A 14,249-nucleotide genomic window follows, 5' to 3' on the forward strand; every position below is an offset into this window, starting at 1 on the left:
TGAGCGAGAAGTGTCATAGACATGTGCTAGGCATGAGCGAGGCATATTATAGGCATGAGCAAGGCATGTCATAGGCATGTGTTGGCATGAAGGACACAGACATGGCAAAGATATAATTAGGCCCAGGGTAGGCATGGCGGGTATGAGATGGGTCATGGGAACCCATGGGGTGGGCATCAGATAGGCATCGGGACATACAGAAGGCATGGGGGAATCGTGGAGCCATATGGGGAGCCATGTAGAATCCACAAGATAAGCATAGGGGTGGCATAGGGTCAGTGTGAGGTGGGCCTGCAATGGGCGTAGGGTTGTCTTAGAGCCAGTGTGAGCTGGGCATGCAGCGGGTGTGGGGGTGTTTTAGGGCTAGCATAAGGTGGGCATGGGATAGGGTCAGTATGACGTGGGTATGGGATAGGGCCAGTATGAGGTGGGTATGGGATAGGGCCAGTATGAGGTGGGCATGGGGTAGGGCCAGTATGAGGAGGGCATGGGATAGGGCCAGTATGAGGTGGGCATGGGATAGGGCCAGTATGAGGAGGGCATGGGATAGGGCCAGTATGAGGTGGGCATGGGATAGGGCCAGTATGAGGAGGGCATGGGATAGGGCCAGTATGAGGTGGGCATGGGGTAGGGCCAGTATGAGGTGAGCATGAGATAGAGCCAGTATTAGGTGGGCATGGGGTAGGGCCAGTATGAGGTGGGCATGGGGTAGGGCCAGTATGAGGTGAGCATGAGTTGGGGCAATATGAGGTGGGCATGGGATAGGGCCAGTTTGAGTTGGGCATGCGGTGGGCATGGGGAGGCTGCACTCACTGGATCCTGAATGTCCCTCTGTCCTGCACAAGTATATCCAGGTTGGACTGGGTGCGGCGGAGGAAGTTGATAAATGTCCGGGGCGCTGGGCAGTTGGCACGCATCTTCTGCACGAAGGTATCCAGGATATCAGATTTGCAGCCGAGGGAGGTATGTTTTCCATGGGCACCCTTTATGACCTGTTGGTGTTCTTCTGACCAGATACTGTCTATAAATTCTGAACATGACGTCACAGTGCTTATAGTCATGCACACTGACCGTAGATTTAGGCCGATCTGGTGTCTCTGGAAGGGCTGGTACTTTTCCAGGAGAACCTCACCGTCCCTGAGATACTCATCGATGTGTGCTGAGATGGGGCCAGTGGCCCCGGGCCCCGTCAGCCCCTGCAGGGCAGCCATGTAGATGTTCATGTGTACGTGCAGCATGGCCCCATGCATCCAGATCTTGAGGGACCTGGTGTTGAGTTGGCCATCATGGAGCATGGAGTTGCGCACTCTCACCAGCTGCTCGTGAAGCTTCCTCTCGTACTCAGCAGTCTCTGCCACCAGCTTCTGGGTGTTGCTGACGCTCGCCTTCCATCGCCTTCTGTAGACTTCCATCAGATCCCGGATCTCAGACACCTTCTCCTGGGCAAAGACCTTCTTCAGGACACTCTCAAAGTCGGGGCCCCTCTTCACGTTGTTCAAGACCGAGTCCAAGAACATGGACAGGAAGAAGGCGCCGATGCCAAAGGCGTGGGGGACGGAAGTCAAGCCCCCGAAGAGGGTGATCACCTGTGTGGTGTAATCTGGAAACTTGTCCAAGGAGGCGACCATCATGCCCTGGTTGTAGGTGGTGAGGGCACCAGTGGAGCCCACGTCCAGGAACTTCACAAAGTTCTCTTCTACGTGCAGCTTATCTCCCCAGAGACTGTCACAGCCCGAGCTGAAGAACTCTGATTCCACCACACTCTCGGAGGAGCACTTTAACCCCATGGCACTGGAGAGACAGGAGCGGTCTCTGCCCACAAGAGCGGTCTCTGCTCACAGGAGTGGTCTCTGCTCAGTGACAGTCTGGTCCAACAGAGTGCTGTCTGCTCAAAGAGTCTTTTTAGAGCGGTGTCTGCTCACCGACAGTCTCTTCCCACAACAGCGGTCCCAGGATAAGCGTCTCTGAGAGATTGGCAGCCCTCTCCCCAGCCCAGGCTCACACACCTCGTCAGCGTGCACAGGAGGAGGCGCCGTCTCTGCTGCTGCTCTCAGGGCAGGGCTGCTCTTATACAGCCCCTGCACAGACCTCTGGGCACCATGCCAAGGGGGTGGGGGGAGTACATGGGGCGGGGGAGCTTGAAGCGCCCCCACACATTCCGAGCTCAGGGCTGACACTCTCTAAGCTCCCGCCCATTCCTGAACCAATTGGTTTTGCTCGAAATAAATACTTCTAAGACTGAGGTTTGTCAGTTTATCACCAGCCTCACACCCCACATTGTGTACTGAAGACGTATTCCCTCGAGCCCAGGGTCTGTGCATTGAAGACAGGTTCCCTCTACCCCAGAGTCTGTGTACTGTAGACAGGTTCCCTCCAGCCCAGGGTATGTGGACTGAAGACAGGTTCCTTCCAGCCCAGGGTCTGTGTACTGAAAACAGGTTCCCTCCCAACCCGGGTCTGTGCACTGAAGACAGGTTCCCTCCCACCCAGGGTGTCTGTACTGAATACAGGTTCCCTCCCACCCAGGGTCTATGCACTGAAGACAGGTTCCCTCCAGCACCAAGGTCTTTGTACTGAAGACAGGTTCACTTCCACCCAGGGTCTGTCTGTACTGAAGACAGGTTCCCTCCAGCACCAAGGTCTTTGTACTGAAGACAGGTTCACTTCCACCCAGGGTCTGTCTGTACTGAAGACAGGTTCCCTCCAGCCCAGGGTCTGTGTACTGAAGACAGGTTCCCTCCCACCCAGGGTCTGTGTACTGAAGACAGGTTCCCTCCCACCCAGGGTCTGTGTACTGAAGACAGGTTCCCTCCCACCCAGGGTCTGTGTACTGAAGACAGGTTCCCTCCCACCCAGGGTCTGACTGTACTGTGCACAGCAAATAGAAAAAATACAAACAAAAATCTACAAGCGTGTATTTGGTTTGCCAATCAACGCATCACCCGCACAAGTGTGACTAGAATTTGGCCTGCAATCTCAAGTCCTGCTAAAAACATATGAGACTGTCAAATTTTGGTACGATGTCTGGTTGAACCAGGAAGTAGAGATTTATCGTGCCATGTGGGAGGAAATCAATAACAGTCCGAATTCCAAGTATGCCAAATTTTTAAAACTCTCTCTAAAAACAACAGAATTTGCCCCACTCTGGGAAACCAGGCTTCCGGTACCATTGTTCAAACAAACAGCAAAGAAAGCGGCCAGCAGGCATTCGTTACTTAACGATAAGTCATCCTTGAGTCATCGCGAACATGCCTGGCTGACAATACAATCATATAAAAAGCTGGCTCCGGCAGCATATCTTCAACTTGCCTTCTCAGCGCATATCAAATATAGATATCTTAAATTAAGGCTGGGTAACCTCCCGACAAACTTTGACCAACCAAAAGGGCGGATGCAAGAAAATAAAGGGTGCGAATTATGTGGAGATAGAAAACAAGACTTAATTCATCTGATCTTCATCTGTTCCGCATTGAATTTAGAACGCCGGAGCAGACTAAAGGCGAAGTTCAATGAAATTGGAGCACATACCTGTCGGTCTGCTATTATACAAACACTGTGTTCGGAGCAGTCCAATTCATAACTAATTTTGAGAAAAAAAGAGGAACCTTGGTAAAGTCCTAATTCTCATCACAAACGCATACATTTAACATGACTGTTCTCCATGTCCCAGACATGGCATCTTTTAAGTACGAGATTAATTTTCACAAATTTTACGACTCATTACTTGCTTATTTGCGGTCTAATGTTCATTTACAGCTTTTTAAATATTCCCGTATTTTATATTTTTGTAATGGTTTTTATTAACTGTACAATAAAGAGTTTATTATTCTACTGAAGACAGGTTCCCTCTATCCCAGGGTCTGTATACTGAAGACAGGTTCCCTCTACCCCAGGGTCTGTGTACTGAAGATAGGTTCCCTCTACCCCAGGGTCTGTGTACTTCTCCTCTGCTAAATCCTTAGCTTCCTGGAGTTTCAGCTGAAGTTTAAGGGTCTCTGCTAGCTCAGTCCCTCCTAAGAAGGCGAATCCTGGGACAGGAGAAAAGGTAGCCCTGTAGATAGGGGGAGGTGAAATTCTAGGGGCAGCTGTAGGGAATACCTAGGGGAAAGCCTTGGGGAATGCCTTGGGGCTGGTACAGGAGAAGCCTGCACTGACTGACTTGGCAAGCTTGTGGTAACAGTGCTCTCCAACTCTTGCACAACAGTGACCTCTTGCTCAAAGCATTTTGTCATGTGGATAATCAAGTGCTCCCTGTCCTTAGACCTTGGGACCTTCCACCCCCTTTCAGCACACATTTGCTTTCATTGCTCAACAGTCAAGTTCTGCAGTTCCAATTCCTCTCCAATGTTATCTGCCATTTTACATATAGCTTATGGATATCTGCTGGAATTATCAACTGTCCTCAGTGTCCACTGAGCCTGAAGTCTAGTGATCCCTCACCGCTTGTCACCAATGTTAGACCTGCTTCCTGGGCACCAGAGCACTCAGGGGTAACTGCGCTCCAATCACATCAACTGGAGTGTTCCCTCACTGGTGTCCTGGGGCCTCAGTACTAAGGGACCCAAAACTGGATAACCAAGTACTCCTCTCCAGCACTTGACTCTCTCAGGGTAGCGAGACAGAGCAGTCCAAACTTACTCAAGGAGGTGAGGTGGGGTTAGACATTCAGAATACAGTGTAAACCGTACCACCAGCTGATAAACTCAATGTCCAGTCAGTGCTTTACTTTTTATAAAAGAAAAGCACTTTAATACACATAAGATAATTATACTACACATAAAACTAGGATAAACAGTGAAAACCAGAAGTCTCTACAACCCTCTGGGACAGAGTTCTGACCCCAAACAGTATTATAGAGCCTAGAAGCCAAGCACTTTAAAAACACAGTTAACATGAAAACCCACAGTAAGCATTGCATATTGCAGATCATGTTACACAGGGCTGCTCTCATTCACTAGAGCCTTGATACCAAACTTTGTATTGAAAGGATATACAGCCACATGCAACATTGTAGGAATTTGCGATTCCTAAATTGCGAAAATTAAGGAATCGCAATTTAGGAATTGCAAAATCCTATGCATCAAGAATTTGCAAAAGTTTTTGCGATTCCTTAATTTTCTTTATTTGCGATTCCTTAATTGTGAATCGCAATTAAGGAATTGCTTTACATTGATTCCTATGGGCCTAGGAATCAATGGGAAGCCATTCTCATTTTGCGAAATCGCAATTAAGAAATCGCAAAATGAGAATGCAATTTCAAGGGTGCAGGGGGGGGTCCAAAGGACCCCCCCCTGCACCCCTGAAATGTCATGTAAGTACATTTTACTCACCCACATGTCCCAAGGGCAGGTGTGTATGTAAAATATAAGTTTCAAAAATGCATTTTTTTGAACTTTTGAAACTTTTCGCAAATTACCCTGAAGGTTTACTTCATGGTAATTTTTCCCTTCCAAATTGCGAATTCGCAAATTAAAATAAATCATGGATAGCATTTAAGAAATCGCAAAATGCTATTGCAATTTGAGAAATCGCAAAAAAGTGCGAATTCTTAAATTGCGAAAAAATAAAATAAAATGATGCATCCCAAAACAGGTTTTTGGATTCGCAAACGGCCGAATTTTGCGATTCTCACCGTTAGCGAATGCAAAACAGCTTGATGCATGTGGCTGTAAGTTTCAGCATATGATGTGAAGTCAAATGTTCGTGATCAGCCCCATAACCCCCCACCCAAAGCAACAGAACTGCCCTCCCATTGTGAGTGAGGACACCGCTCTAGTGGTGTCAGGGATCTGATCACAGGTGCCGGATGTCTTGGCACAGTTTACTGGAGTCCCACTAGTATCTGTGGGAGGGTAGTAGCTGGACAGAGCGCCAGTTCACCCTGATACCCTCAGAGATCACAAAAAGAAAGGTGGGGGCTAGCTTCACTGGCCTCTATTACCAGTTACTGCTTGTACAGGCTCCCACAGCGCAAGGGAGGAGCTTAGAGGGGATTTGATCTCACCTTCAAAGACTAGAATCAAGCTTCCTCCTCTCTGGCTCCCTTCATGGGCTGCAAGCTTCTTTCGACCAGCCTCTGTGATGTGCTGTAAGCTTCCTTTCCACACCTTGGGTGATGTGCCGCAAGCTTCCTTTCCACACCTTGGGCAGCTGTCTGTAATTTCCTTTGTCGAAAGCGAACGCTCCTCCAAGCCTCACAGAAACAGCTGGTCCTTAATGTTGCTGATGCCTTCCTTCCAGACCGCAGTGAACAGAGTCTTATCTCCTGCCTTCACACTGCCGGTCCGTGCCTGGTTATCTTCTCTGTCATAGACCAGTCTTTGAACAACAGCTGACCACTCAGGCTAGACTTTTATCACCTCTGATTGATAGGCTCATCCAATCAGAGGGTCTGCTACATATGCATCCTGAATAAACCTCCAATCACAAACCATTCATCGCATGTTCAATGCATGGGTAAAGCATGTACCAGGTCCTGTTCTGGTATCAGGCTGTGCAACTCCCTAGACAGGAATTTTAATTAACTCCAGCCCAGGAGGTCCTGACCAGTGGGGGAGGGTCCTCTCCACAAAGTTAGTGCAGCTAAACCCAGATAAGAGCGGAGTGTCTATCCCAGCCCACCAGGCCTTTCCAAGGAAATAGGGAGGGGGACGGGGGAGCTGGGATGTCCAGCAGAACAGCTTGCATTCCTCACACTGGCTCAAATCCCCATTTTTCCCCTGTACACCCACGGGCTCTCAAACATACATCAGTCAGACAAAGGCAACAGGCCCACAGGCATGGCAAACTGCACAGACTTGGTCAGGAGGGTGCCCAGGGACTCACCCCTCCTGACTATAGATTTATTTCTGCCACGACTGTCAGTCTACCACAGCCTTAATAGAGAGGGCAGTAGCCACTCTTTGAAAAATAGGGGTGCACTAGGCATGCCCCCTCGACCTCAGAGCCAAGCTCTAGGGTCTCAATCCATGTAAACAGAAAGACCCTCAGTGGACATGTATGATTGTCATGCTCACTGAGGTAGGGATCTAGAAACTATACAGTAGCTTTTGAGTGACTTGCCTGGAGATTAGCATAAGGCAAGGGAAGCATTCTCTCAAGAGACATGCAGGAGACTTCCCATCCCAACAGTACTGAAGACAGGTTACCTCCAGCCCAGGGTCTTTGCACTAAAGACAGGTTCCCTCCCACCCAGGGTCTGTCTGTACTGAAACAGGTTTCCTCTACCCCAGGGTCTGTTTACTAAAGACAGGTTCCCTCTACCCCAGGGATTTTTCTGTATGTACTGAAGACAGGTTCCCTCTACCTCAGAGTATGCGTACTGAAGACAGGTTCCCTCTACCCCAGGGTCTGTGTACTGAAATTAGGTTCCCTCCAGCCAAGGGCCTGTGTACTGAAGACAGGTTCTCTCTATCCCAGGGTCTGTGCACTGAAGACAGATTCCCTCCAGCCCAGAGTCTGTGTACTGAAGACAGGTTCCCTCCAGCCCAGAGTCTGTGTACTGAAGACAGGCAGCCCAGGATCTGTGTACTGAAGACAGGTTCCCTCTATCCCAGGGTCTGTGCACTGAAAACAGGTTCCCTCCCACCAAGAGTCTGTGTACTGAAGACAGGTTCCCTCCTGCCCAGAGTCTGTGTACTGAAGACAGGTTCCCTGTACCCCAGGGTCTGTGTACTGAAGACAGGTTCCCTCCAGCCCAGAGTCTGTGTACTGAAAACAGGTTCCCTCCAGACCAGAGTCGGTGTACTGAAGACAGGCAGCTCAGGGTCTGTGTACTGGAGACAGGTTCCCTCTATCCGAGGGGTGTGCACTCAAGACAGGTTCCCTCCTGCTCAGAGTCTGTGTACTGAAGACAGGTTCCCTCCCGACCAGGATCTGTCTACTGAAGACAGGTTCCCTTCTGCCCAGGGTCTGGATACTGAAGGCAGGTTCCCTCCAGCCCAGGGTCTGTGCACTGTAGACAGGTTCCCTCCAGCCCAGTGTCTGTGTATTGAAGTCAGGTTCCCTCCAGGCCAGGGTCTGTGCACTGAAGACAGGTTCCCTCCAGCCCAGTGTCTGTGTACTGAAGTCAGGTTCCCTCCAGGCCAGGGTCTGTGTACTGAAGACAGGTTCCCTCCCGCCCAGAGTCTGTGTACTGAAGACAGGCTCGCTCTACCCCAGGGTTTGTGTACTGAAGACAGGTTCCCTCTACCCCAGGGTCTGTGTACTGAAGAAAGGTTCCCTCCAGCCAAGGGTCTGTGAACTGAAGACATGTTCTCTCTACCCCAGAGTCTGTGTACTGAAGACAGGTTCCCTCCAGCCCAGAGTCTGTGTACTGAAGACAGGTTCCATCCAGCCCAGAGTCTGTATACTGAAGACAGGCAGCCCAGGGTCAGTGTACTGAAGACAGGTTCCCCCTATCCCAGGGTCTGTGCACTGAAGACAGGTTCCCTCCCGCCAAGAGTCTGTGTACTAAAGACAGGTTCCCTACCACCGAGAGTCTGTGTACTGAAGACAGGTTCCCTCCCGCCCAGGGTCTGTGTACTGAAGACAGGTTCCCTCCAGCCCAGGGTCTCTGTACTGAAGACAGGTTCCCTCCAGCCCTGGGCCTGTGCACTGAAGACAGGTTCCCTTCTGCCCAGGGTCTGGATACTGAAGGCAGGTTCCCTCCAGCCCAGGGTCTGTGCACTGAAGACAGGTTCCCTCTACCCCAGGGTCTGTGTACTGAAGACATGTTCCCTAATATCCAGGGTCTGTGTACTGAAGACAGGTTTCCTCCAGCCCAGTGTCTGTGTACTGAATACAGGTTCCCTCAAGGCCAGGGTCTGTGCACTGAAGGCAGGTTCCCTCCCACCCAGGGTCTGTCTGTACTGAAGACAGGTTCCCTCTACCCCAGGATCTGTGCACTGTAGACAGGTTCCCTCCAGCCCAGTGTCTGTGTATTGAAGTCAGGTTCCCTCCAGGCCAGGGTCTGTGCACTGAAGACAGGTTCCCTCCAGCCCAGTGTCTGTGTACTGAAGTCAGGTTCCCTCCAGGCCAGGGTCTGTGTACTGAAGTCAGGTTATCTCCCACCAAGAGTCTGTGTACTGAAGACAGGTTCCCTCCCGCCCAGAGTCTGTGTACTGAAGACAGGCTCGCTCTACCCCAGGGTTTATGTACTAAAGACAGGTTCCCTCTACCCCAGGGATTTTTCTGTATGTACTGAAGACAGGTTCCCTCTACCTCAGAGTATGCGTACTGAAGACAGGTTCCCTCTACCCCAGGGTCTGTGTACTGAAATTAGGTTCCCTCCAGCCAAGGGCCTGTGTACTGAAGACAGGTTCCCTCCAGCCCAGAGTCTGTGTACTGAAGACAGGCAGCCCAGGATCTGTGTACTGAAGACAGGTTCTCTCTATCCCAGGGTCTGTGCACTGAAGACAGATTCCCTCCAGCCCAGAGTCTGTGTACTGAAGACAGGTTCCCTCCAGCCCAGAGTCTGTGTACTGAAGACAGGCAGCCCAGGATCTGTGCACTGAAGACAGGTTCCCTCTATCCCAGGGTCTGTGCACTGAAAACGGGTTCCCTCCCACCAAGAGTCTGTGTACTGAAGACAGGTTCCCTCCTGCCCAGAGTCTGTGTACTGAAGACAGGTTCCCTGTACCCCAGGGTCTGTGTACTGGAGACAGGTTCCCTCCAGCCAAGGGTCTGTGTACTGAAGACATGTTCTCTCTATCCCAGGGTCTGTGCACTGAAGACAGATTCCCTCCAGCCCAGAGTCTGTGTACTGAAAACAGGTTCCCTCCAGACCAGAGTCGGTGTACTGAAGACAGGTTCCCTCCAGACCAGAGTCGGTGTACTGAAGACAGGCAGCTCAGGGTCTGTGTACTGGAGACAGGTTCCCTCTATCCGAGGGGTGTGCACTGAAGACAGGTTCCCTCCTGCTCAGAGTCTGTGTACTGAAGACAGGTTCCCTCCCGACCAGGATCTGTCTACTGAAGACAGGTTCCCTTCTGCCCAGGGTCTGGATACTGAAGGCAGGTTCCCTCCAGCCCAGGGTCTGTGCACTGAAGACAGGTTCCCTCTACCCCAGGGTCTGTGTACTGAAGACATGTTCCCTAATATCCAGGGTCTGTGTACTGAAGACAGGTTTCCTCCAGCCCAGTGTCTGTGTACTGAAGACAGGTTCCCTCAAGGCCAGGGTCTGTGCACAGAAGGCAGGTTCCCTCCCACCCAGGGTCTGTCTGTACTGAAGACAGGTTCCCTCTACCCCAGGGTCTGTGCACTGTAGACAGGTTCCCTCCAGCCCAGTGTCTGTGTATTGAAGTCAGGTTCCCTCCAGGCCAGGGTCTGTGCACTGAAGACAGGTTCCCTCCAGCCCAGTGTCTGTGTACTGAAGTCAGGTTCCCTCCAGGCCAGGGTCTGTGTACTGAAGGCAGGTTCCCTCCCGCCCAGAGTCTGTGTACTGAAGACAGGCTCGCTCCACCCCAGGGTTTGTGTACTGAAGACAGGTTCCCTCTACCCCAGGGTCTGTGTACTGAAGAAAGGTTCCCTCCAGCCAAGGGTCTGTGAACTGAAGACATGTTCTCTCTATCCCAGGGTCTGTGCACTGAAGACATATTCCCTCCAGCCCAGAGTCTGTATACTGAAGACAGGCAGCCCAGGGTCAGTGTACTGAAGACAGTTTCCCCCTATCCAGGGTCTGTGCACTGATGACAGGTTCCCTTCCGCCCAGGGTTTGTCTACTGAAGACAGGTTCCCTTCCGCCCAGGGTCTGTGTGCTGAAGACAGGTTCCCTCGAGCCCTGGGTCTGTGTACTGAAGACAGGTTCCCTCCAGCCCACGGTCTGTGTACTGAATACAGGTTTTCTCCAGCCCCAGGGTCTGTGTACTGAAGACAGGTTTCCTTCCGCCCAGGGTCTGTGTACCGAAGATAGGTTCCCTCCAGCCCAGGGTCTGTGCACTGAAGACAGGTTCCCTCTACCCCAGGGTCTGTGTACTGAAGACATGTTCCCTAATATCCACGGTATGTGTACTGAAGACAGGTTCCTTCCCATCAGGGTCTGTGTACTGAAGACAGGTTCCCTCCAGCCCAGTGTTTGTGTACTGAAGACAGGTTCCCTCAAGGCCAGGGTCTGTGCACTTAAGGCAGGTTCCCTCCCACCCAGGGTCTGTCTGTACTGAAGACAGGTTCCCTCTACCCCAGGGTCTGTGCACTGAAGACAGGTTCCCTCCAGCCCAGTGTCTGTGTACTGAAATCAGGTTCCCTCCAGGCCAGGGTCTGTGCACTTAAGACAGGTTCCCTCCAGCCCAGTGTCTGTGTACTGAAGTCAGGTTCCCTCCAGGCCAGGGTCTGTGTACTGAAGTCAGGTTCTCTCCCACCAAGAGTCTGTGTACTGAAGACAGGTTCCCTCCCGCCCAGAGTCTATGTACTGAAGACAGGTTCCCTCTACCCCAGGGTTTGTGTACTGAAGACAGGTTCCCTCTACCCCAGGGTCTGTGTACTGAAGACAGGTTCCCTCCAGCCAAGGCTCTGTGTACTGAAGACATGTTCTCTCTATCCCAGGGTCTGGGCACTGAAGACAGATTCCCTCAAGCCCAGAGTCTGTGTACTGAAGAAAGGTTCCATCCAGCCCAGAGTCTGTATACTGAAGACAGGCAGCCCAGGGTCAGTGTACTGAAGACAGATTCCCCCTATCCCAGGGTCTGTGCACTGAAGACAGGTTCCCTCCCGCCAAGAGTCTGTGTACTAAAGACAGGTTCCCTACCACCCAGAGTCTGTGTACTGAAGACAGGTTCCCTCCCGCCCAGGGTCTGTGTACTGAAGACAGGTTCCCTCCAGCCCAGGGTCACTGTACGGAAGACAGGTTCCCTCCAGCCCTGGGCCTGTGTACTGAAGACAGGTTCCCTCCAGCCCAGAGTCTGTGTACTGAAGACATGTTCCCTCTACCCGAGGGTTTGTGTACTGAAGACAAGTTCCCTCTACCCCAGGGTCTGTGTACTGAAGACAGGTTCCCTCCAGCCAAGGGTCTGTGTACTGAAGACATGTTCTCTCTATCCCAGGGTCTGTGCACTGAAGACATATTCCCTCCAGCCCAGAGTCTGTGTACTGAAGACAGGTTTCCTCCCGCCCAGGGTCTGGGTACTGAATGCAGGTTCCTTCCCGTCCAGGGTCTGTCTACTGAAGACAAGTTCCCTCCAGCCCTGGGTCTGTGTACTGAATACAGGTTTTCTCCAGCCCCAGGGTCTGTGTACTGAAGACAGGTTTCCTTCCGCCCAGGGTCTGTGTACCGAAGATAGGTTCCCTCCAGCCCAGGGTCTGTGTGCTGAAGACAGGTTCCCTCCAGCCCCGGGTTTGTGTACTGAAGACAGGTTCCCTCCAGCCCAGGGTCTCTGTACTGAAGACAGGTTCCCTCCAGCCCAGGGTCTGTGTGCTGAAGACAGGTTCCCTCCAGCCCCGGGTTTGTGTACTGAAGACAGGTTCCCTCTATCCCAGGGTCTGGACACTGAAGACAGATTCCCTCAAGCCCAGAGTCTGTGTACTGAAGAAAGGTTCCATCCAGCCCAGGGTCTGTGTACTGAAGACAGGCAGCCCAGGGTCAGTGTACTGAAGACAGGTTCCCCCTATCCCAGGGTCTGTGCACTGAAGACAGGTTCCCTCCCGCCAAGAGTCTGTGTACTAAAGACAGGTTCCCTACCACCCAGAGTCTGTGTACTGAAGACAGGTTCCCTCCCACCCAGGGTCTGTGTACTGAAGACAGGTTCCCTCTACCCCAGGGTCTGTATACTGAAGACAGGCAGCCCAGGGTCAGTGTACTGAAGACAGGTTCCCCCTATCCCAGGGTCTGTGCACTGAAGACAGGTTCCCTCCCGCCAAGAGTCTGTGTACTAAAGACAGGTTCCCTACCACCCAGAGTCTGTGTACTGAAGACAGGTTCCCTCCCGCCCAGGGTCTGTGTACTGAAGACAGGTTCCCTCTACCCCAGGGTCTGTATACTGAAGACAGGCAGCCCAGGGTCAGTGTACTGAAGACAGGTTCCCCCTATCCCAGGGTCTGTGCACTGAAGACAGGTTCCCTCCAGCCAAGAGTCTGTGTACTAAAGACAGGTTCGCTACCACCCAGAGTCTGTCTACTGAAGACAGGTTCCCTCCCGCCCAGGGTCTGTGTACTGAAGACAGGTTCCCTCCAGCCCAGGGTCTCTGTACTGAAGACAGGTTCCCTCCAGCCCTGGGCCTGTGTACTGAAGACAGGTTCCCTCCAGCCCAGAGTCTGTGTACTGAAGACAGGTTCCCTCTACCCGAGGGTTTGTGTACTGAAGACAAGTTCCCTCTACCCCATGGTCTGTGTACTGAAGACAGGTTCCCTCCCGCCAAGGGTCTGTGTACTGAAGACATGTTCTCTCTATCCCAGGGTCTGTGCACTGAAGACATATTCCCTCCAGCCCAGAGTCTGTGTACTGAAGACAGGTTCCATCCAGCCCAGAGTCTGTATACTGAAGACAGGCTGCCCAGGGTCAGTGTACTGAAGACAGGTTCCCCCTATCCCAGGGTCTGTGCACTGAAGACAGGTTCCCTCCCGCCAAGAGTCTGTGTACTAAAGACAGGTTCCCTACCACCCAGAGTCTGTGTACTGAAGACAGGTTCCCTCCCGCCCAGGGTCTCTGTACTGAAGACAGGTTCCCTCCAGCCCTGGGCCTGTGTACTGAAGACAGGTTCCCTCCAGCCCAGAGTCTGTGTACTGTAGACAGGTTCCCTCTACCCGAGAGTTTGTGTACTGAAGACAGGTTCCCTCCAGCCAAGGGTCTGTGTACTGAAGACATGTTCTCTCTATCCCAGGGTCTGTGCACTGAAGACATATTCCCTCCAGCCCAGAGTCTGTGTACTGAAGACAGGTTCCCCGCCACCCAGAGTCTGTGTACTGAAGACAGGTTCGCTCCAGCCCTGGGCCTGTGTACTGAAGACAGGTTCCCTCCAGCCCAGAGTCTGTGTACTGAAGACAGGTTCCCTCTACCCGAGAGTTTGTGTACTGAAGACAAGTTCCCTCTACCCCAGGGTCTGTGTACTGAAGACAGGTTCCCTCCAGCCAAGGGTCTGTGTACTGAAGACATGTTCTCTCTATCCCAGGGTCTGTGCACTGAAGACATATTCCCTCCAGCCCAGAGTCTGTGTACTGAAGACAGGTTCCATCCAGCCCAGAGTCTGTATACTGAAGACAGGCTGCCCAGGGTCAGTGTACTGAAGACAGGTTCTCCCTATCCCAGGGTCTGTGCACTGAAGACAGGTTCCCTCCCGCCA

Source organism: Lissotriton vulgaris, chromosome 6, assembly GCF_964263255.1.
Source record: "Lissotriton vulgaris chromosome 6, aLisVul1.2, whole genome shotgun sequence".
NCBI classification, from domain to species: domain Eukaryota; kingdom Metazoa; phylum Chordata; class Amphibia; order Caudata; family Salamandridae; genus Lissotriton; species Lissotriton vulgaris.